The following is a 7,743-nucleotide window of genomic DNA, read 5'->3' as shown; positions in this document are numbered from 1 at the left end:
ATAAAAAAGGTCATATGGAAGAAAGGAGAACAAAAGAGCAGTAAAAGAAAGACATATGGAACAAAGGGTCATTTCTTGTTAAACAAAGTTATAGTGGAGAGCTGTAAAAAGGGGAAGAATCTAAGTATGGCATGGATAGACTACAAAAAAGCATTTGATAGTATCCCACATTCCTGGATAAAAGAGTGCTTAAAAATGTATAAGATACACCCCACGCTGATCGACTACATTACAGTGACCATGAAACAGTGGCAGACCACTTTGCAATTAAGCCATGCTAGAAAACAAGATATAGCGGTCCAAGAAAAGAAGACAAGAGTAGCATTGCCACACCCAGTGATTACAATGTCTTGTGTGCAGAGACACACAAAGTCATAAAATATCAGGATTTGCAGGCAGAAACGAGAGCAATGTGGAAGAAAGATACCCAGACAGTTCCAATAGTAGTATGAACAACGGGTCTTACAAAAAAGAATCTACAATTGTATCTAGATATGTTACCAATCCATGTAACCTCATATGACTTGCAGAAGGAGTCATTACTAGGCACATTGTGGGTGCTGCAAAGAACACATCTGGCTGACATCAAAGACTGAAACAATACTAATTTCATAAACTTTAATCATACTCTGACTTAGGAATGGGGTCCATTCCCGTCATGGTATTAGAAACTGAAAAGACTTGGAAAAAATAAATAAATAAATAAATAAGGTGTTGCAACTGGGTTTCAATTATTTGTGGAGTTGTAGAGCTGACAAAACAAGAACTTTGTTTGATTTTAAGTTTTATACAAGAAAGTTGAACTTAAAATATATCACAAAAGATATACATGCTAATAAATGTCTCAGTAAGCCATCCATTTTCAACCTGGCTTACATTATACAATTAAAATATTTGATGAGTTCTGTGAGAGGGATATCAGGTTATATTTGGATAGACGAACCAGTAAACTGTTTTATAATTTGCATAATGATGAAATGAAAGCACTTTTTGAACCAACAAAACAAAAAAGATCTGAGATTCATGAAAGCAGATAAAGGGGGTGGGGTAGTTGTTATGGACACTCACAAGTATAATTCTGTGATAGAAGGAATGTTAAGTAACAGTGATGAATATGGTGAAGTCTCTTTAGGAGACATTAAAAAGTTATAATTATATTCGTAACTATTTGTATGAGTTTCTTATGAACAGTGATATGAATGTTGATTTATATAATTTTTTACTTGTTGTCAATCTGAGAATAGGGGGTGCTTTGTGGTATACCCCCTTTTAGACAAATAGTATCTGCTTCAGGTGGAAGTACTGAAGGGATCTCATTGTTTTTAGATTTTATATTCAAATCTTTGCTTCAGCAACTTCCTTCATACATCTGTTACTCATGGGATTTTTTAAACAACATCAGAATATTTCATTTGGATAACAATTATCATGATAGTCATAATTACATTTTTACTGTAGATGTATCATTATTTATCACTATACCCCACGTTGAAGGGGTAGAATTTGTTAGGAGTTTTTTTGAATAAATACATGGTTATAGAGAAATGTTTGGTTAATTTTTATATCACTATTTTAGAAATACTATCAGAAAATAATTATTGCCTCTTCAATAAGAAGTACTATAAAAAACCAGTAAGGGGTTGCAATGGGGGCAAATGTAGCTCCAGCTATTGCAAGCTTAGTACTTGGATGGTGAGAGATGGAGATTTTATTCACAGTAAAATATTTTTTCTAACAGAGTATTTTATCATTGATTTGTTGATGATTTTTTTTCATTATTAGTAGTGAGGGTTTTGAGTACCTAGAATTCTTGGACAATTTAAATATCAGCTCTGGTTTCTTAAAATTTGTGACAGGGGACAAAGGACAAAAAAGTTTGTTTTCTTGATATGGAATTTAGTTGGGATTCTACTAAATGTAGTTTTGTAAGTCGTATCCATCAGAAGAATACTTTTTCCAATGGTTATATTCATTACAACGGCAATCACCCCAACTATATCAAAGGAAATATTTCACGAGGTCAAAAACTAAGAGCTTCGCACATAATCAGTCAAGACACTGGCTTCGAATCAGAATTAGGTTTTATTACTAAATTGTTTCTTGAAAGAGGTTATCATATAGATTTGTTAGAAAAGACAGCTGAAGAAATTAGTATCAAAAGGTCTACAGAGTTTTTACCCATACTTTTGTACGGATTTTCTAAGAAGCAGACAAAGAAAATAGACTCCTATTCCAACAGCCAGGATTTGATACCCAGATGCTGTTTGGATATGACCGTGAACAGTGGTACAATCAAAAATATTATTACTAATAATTTGAAGGTGATTATGGGTAACAGTGACTTAGCCAATGTCTTAGGTGAAGCCCCTTATTTTGTTTATAAGAAGAATAGCAGTATTAACAGCTATTAGAACATGAGAATACTGCAATTCTTCCAGCCCTCAATTCTAAAGAAACGGAACTTTTAAATGTAATAGTGTAGTATTTGTAGGTACATCTATGAAGGGCCTTATATTGCACTTGAACATTTGTCTTACACTATTAAGATCCCTGGAAAGGTCACTTGTAACATTAAAGGAGTAGTGTATATTGCTGTGTACTCCTGATGTCCAGCCTTCTATGTGAGTATGATCACTAGAAGCATGTGCAAGAAAGTTAAAGAACATCTTCATGCAATAAAGGTCAAAGATAAGAAAAATGCCTTATATAGACATTCAGTTAGGTATCAAACCTACAAAAAATTAACTTTTACTATTTTAGATTTCATCGAAGAAGATATAAGATGGGCAATTTAAAAAAGCAGTTAGAATGTAGAGAGACTGAGTGGCAAATTAGACTTGTTGGATATAATCTACCTGATTTAAATGATGTTATAAATACAAAATGTTTTTTGGTTGATAGAAAACTGTCTAAGAAAGGGTTAAGCCAACTGATTTGGTTTAAGTTAATATATTACTTAACAGTTTCATTGTTTCATTATTTTATTAGAATTTTAATGTGATTGAACCTTTTAAATTTTAAGATTTCTATAAAGTGTGTGGTTACAATGTGTTTGTTGAATTGATGAAGTCTTTGGACAAATGTGACTACTAAAGTTTTACTACGCTAAAGCAGTCTACAGGTTGTGTCTTCTTCAGAGCTCCCAGTGGTTTTTGGTTACTTAATGCACTTCATGAACCAATGCACAGCATAAGAAGGTTTATCTGGAGCACGCAAGACAATCTATGGTCCCTTGAATTGGAATAGCACTAACAAACTATTGCCTGCTTTAGACACTCATCTCTTCCCAACCCGGAAGTTAACAGAGACTAAGAAACTTTTCAAAAATTACTTCAGATATATTTCCAGCTAGTACCTGCTACATGCAAGTTTGTGTTAATAATCTTAATACAGTAAAGAAAACCATTTTATGTAAAGAAAGTGAATGTTGCCTATGCAAGAAAGCATTTCAAAAGTCGGTGATTCTAACTCTATAGGCTGTGATGGTATACTGAGCAAATAAATAAATAAAGGTAACCTCCTGTTACCAAGTTACTAAACATGATCACTAGTTAGCCTACTTGTAATTATTAGTGTCTGACTGTGGACTACCCCATAAATGAATCTGCTTTATATTGAATACCATGTAAAGTAGTATAAACTGAAATGGTACTCATTACAGATGCAGTAAAGCTAAGATGGACACAAGTCAGTGACAGTACAGGCAAAAGAGGAATGTCTTTTTAAATGTAAACTTGCAACTAACAAGAAAAGCAATGTCTTGCTGTACTTTGAAATTGATAAGACAGTTATTTTCCTACTCATTGCTTGTCAGACCTCCCTCTAGTGCTATCTGTCACCATAGCACAAAGTTCAGACAGTTTCCTTCAACTAACCAGGCTTCAGCTAATAATCCTAAATGAATCAGTGTCACAGCTGATGAAGACTATGTCAGACTGGTTTTGTAGAGTACTGTGCTTATTGTAAGAAATTGTATATGCCCTATCTCTTACTAATATCCAAATGACCTCAACATATCATTTCTCTGTACAAACCTTTTCATAAGTTGCATTTTTCCTTTTTTAAGTAAATATTGATGCATAGTTCTATGTTGAATTTGAACTGTTTTCCCAGTCTTCCTTCCCATACTCTGTGGTGTACAAGGAAATACTACACCACCAATATTGTAATAATCCTATATTCTGTGTGCTTTTCTTTATATCTACTACCTGAGGACCTTCTCCCCTATTTGCCTTCTGTGACACTCCATATCATCTTCCAGCTTAATTTAACGGTATGAGCTTTGAGAAGTATCTTTGCAACAAACATCAAAACAATCACTGTCCCGTCTGAAGTGACAGCCTGTCCCTGACACACAGATCATCTTCTGGCAGGATTCTCCAGCCTCTAGCAGTTCCAAGCTTTCTTTCCATATTCACTGCAGCACTCCATCATTATCATCATTATCAACATCCTTTTTCCCATGTTTGACATGGGGTCGTAATGTCACATTGACTATTGCCACCTCGCTCGATTCAGTAATATGCTTCTACCTTCTTTGAAAGTCATGCTTGACTGTCACAGGTCTTTTCTCATAGAATTTATCCATCTCTTTGCTGGGCATCCCTATTTCTTTTTGCCTTATTCCTGTATCTCCCATCTTCTTCACCAAATATTCTTCTGCTTTCCTGCACACATGCCCAAACCATTGTAATCTATTCTCTTTGAACTTCTCTGCACTCATTCAGTTTGTACCTGACTCATGCAATACTTCAGAGGATACTGCCGACAATCTCCTGTCCAGAAATTTTCCTTCTAGTTCTGCCACACTACTTCCTTTGAGGTTAACAGCCTCCCTCCCATCTGTTTGGTGCATGCTTACATCATAATATGCATCCACTCCTTTTCTGTTTTGACCACCCTTGACACCTTCTTCCATATCTTAATCCTTTTTTCTGTGTACTCATACTGGCTGTCATCTACTTCGCCTTCTGTTCCATGCCACTGCTCTTTTCTGTTACCTACACTCCTTCCAAGCCACCACTACTTTCCTCCTTGCTGTGCTAGTTGCCTCCCTCCCTCTTCTGTGAGTGATCCCTTTCCCACTTGTCATTTGCTTTGCCTGATGCCCTGTTCCTTCCTCCTTCTGTCCCGTTGATCTGTCTGTGCATCCATGCATGCCTTCATCCTGCATGCACGTCTGCTCCTGTCTCCCCTTTATTAGTTGTCACTGCTGTCTCCATCTACCTTAGATTTCTTCCTCTTGTCCTCAGTTTTCTGGTACATCTCAGACTTTCTCCCTGCACTAATTCAGTACCACCCCACCTTCCCTGTCTAATGTCAACTGTCTATGTTTTCTTGTCCTCTGACCTTCACAGCCTATCCCTTCTCACTTCATGCTTTTTATTGCACTTCTATTTCCTTGCCCACCTCTGCCCATTCTCCTAATTTTCCACTGCACTACAGTATTTATTTTATCTAGTCATTATTTATTGACATTTAATTATTGGGAAAGTCTGATTTCGTAGGTGGCCATTTTTTAGCAGAGGCCCAGGGAGAAGAGTTCTAAGGTACTACAAAAACATTTTAAGAACAATTATTTTACAATCTTCAAAAATAATATAAAAATATCTACAGTTTAAAATAGCTATACGAAATTACACATAATGTGAAAACATTTTTTAAAAATAGATACAACTCACATGACAATGATTTAATATTTAGATAGATTTTTGCCACTTTACAGAGAAATTAAAGGTAAGTTAATATAATACAAACAGGGATTGCAATATGAAGATAGAGAAAAAACAAGGTTATGTCATATTTAGAAAGGGAGCCGAGATAAAGAAATAGATTCAAGTAAGGAAGTGAGTGAGGAAGGGAGATTAAGGAGGTATACGGTATAAATAGGTATGTGCTCATCTTTAGGGATATACTTTATCCAAGGGTTGAGCAAGAACAGAGACATTTTGGCTAGGAAGTCTTTCAGAATGGTTTGAAAGGACTGCTGGAAGGTATTGACCTAACAGATAATGGTAAGAAGTTCCAGGCCTTAGCAACATGGTACAAGTATAGACTATGCCTAGCAAATTTCATATGTTTGTAGACAGAGAGGAGGTTTTGGTCAATGGATCATAATGACCAATTGGGAACATAGTTGTGTAGAATAATATTTAGTGCTGGACAAGCAGATGTATGCTGGATAATTTTATAGGTGGTAAGAAGCTGTAATATGTTAGTTGATAGGGTAGTTTTCTACAGCTGTGAGTTTTGATATTTGTGATGCCTGGAACTTAGTAAGGATGGGAGCACCATAAAGTAGTGAGGTAAGTACTGACAAGTGTAGTTTTAGTTGCATTGGTGAGAAAGTTTTGGCTCTGTAAAGTATCCCTAATTTTACATATTTTTTTTTAAAGAAAGTTTTGTATATACAGGTCGAATTTAAGATTATCACCCACTTTCATCCCTAAAAATTTGCTATGAGAAGTGACTTCAATAGTTATATTATTAAGACAGAAGATTTATTTATTTTTTTTATGAGAGAGGTATTTCAGGAAAAAGTAGTATTTGGGGGTGGGGGTTGGGCATGAGATCTGAGTTGCAGAACCTTGTTTCAGTGATTGTTAAAGCTTCCTGAGTATTATTTTGGAGAAGTGCCAGGTTGTATGATATGCATTTGACTGTGGAGTCATCTGTGAATTTTATTAGACTATTTTATTAGATTATTATATTAATTGCGTGGCTGGGTGGAGATTGTTAGTGAGAATGTTAAAGAGGAGAGGACCAAAGATAGAGCCTTGTGGTACACCAGTGGTGACTGCGAGGTATGAAAAGAGGGAAGAGTTTCATTTTACTGACTGATACCTACTGGACAAGTAGTTTTTGGACCATAGCAGTGTGGGCTGAGACAGGCCTAGTGAGAATATTTGAAGTAGAAGTTTGCCGTGACAGACTGTGTTGAAGGACTTAGACAAGTTCAGAAATAAGAAGGAGACTAGTTTGCCATTATCTCTTGCTATAGTGACAGTATCTGCAAAGGTTAGAAGTTCAGAGTTAGTACTGTGGGAAGTATGGAAGCCATGTTGTATGAGGGATTGGAGTCCTTCCTGTAGAAGATAGTTTAACATTTTTTTTTGAGAGGAGGGATAAAATTGCTAATGGTCTAAAGTTAGTGATGTCGGTTGAATTTCCTCCTTTATGTATTGGGATAATGCATGATTTTATTCCAGAGAGAGGGAATGTGGGATTCCTGTATTGACCTATTTATAAGGACTGAGACAGGACAGGCAGTGCTATTGGTTGCTATTTATCAGCTGAAGCAGAGCATAGTTTTCAGTTTTTAAGAGTAGTTTTATATAGGATATGTGCACAGGTTTGAAGATGAAAGTGGATGTGGTAACATATAGCTGTTGGGCAGGGTTGGGATTAGATGTTGGGGTATCCTTAAATAAGAGTTGAATACTACTGCAGTTTCGAGTGGTGAGTTATTGGGAAAGGGGTTAGGGTTGAACTTTTGGCTGGGATAGAAGATTTCTTTAATGGCTGACCAGAATTTTTAAGGCTGTGTTTACTATTGCTCTGAAAGTTGTTATAGTATAGTTTTTGTCTTCCTTTATTTGTTTCTCAGTACAGTTGCAGAGCATTCTGAAGTTTTTGAGATATTGTGGTGTTTTATAGTTTTGCCATTTGTTTCACACTTTTTCACTATCTTGCATTATATTTATACTCTTTTTGAATAGCTATATTGCTTTATTTGTTTTTAGT

This window comes from Protopterus annectens, chromosome 16.part0 (genome assembly GCF_019279795.1).
Source record: "Protopterus annectens isolate FY-2018-M chromosome 16.part0, PAN1.0, whole genome shotgun sequence".
Classification (NCBI taxonomy): Eukaryota; Metazoa; Chordata; order Ceratodontiformes; family Protopteridae; genus Protopterus; species Protopterus annectens.
The sequence above is the reverse complement of the archived record's forward strand: the minus strand, read 5'-3'. Positions refer to the sequence as shown.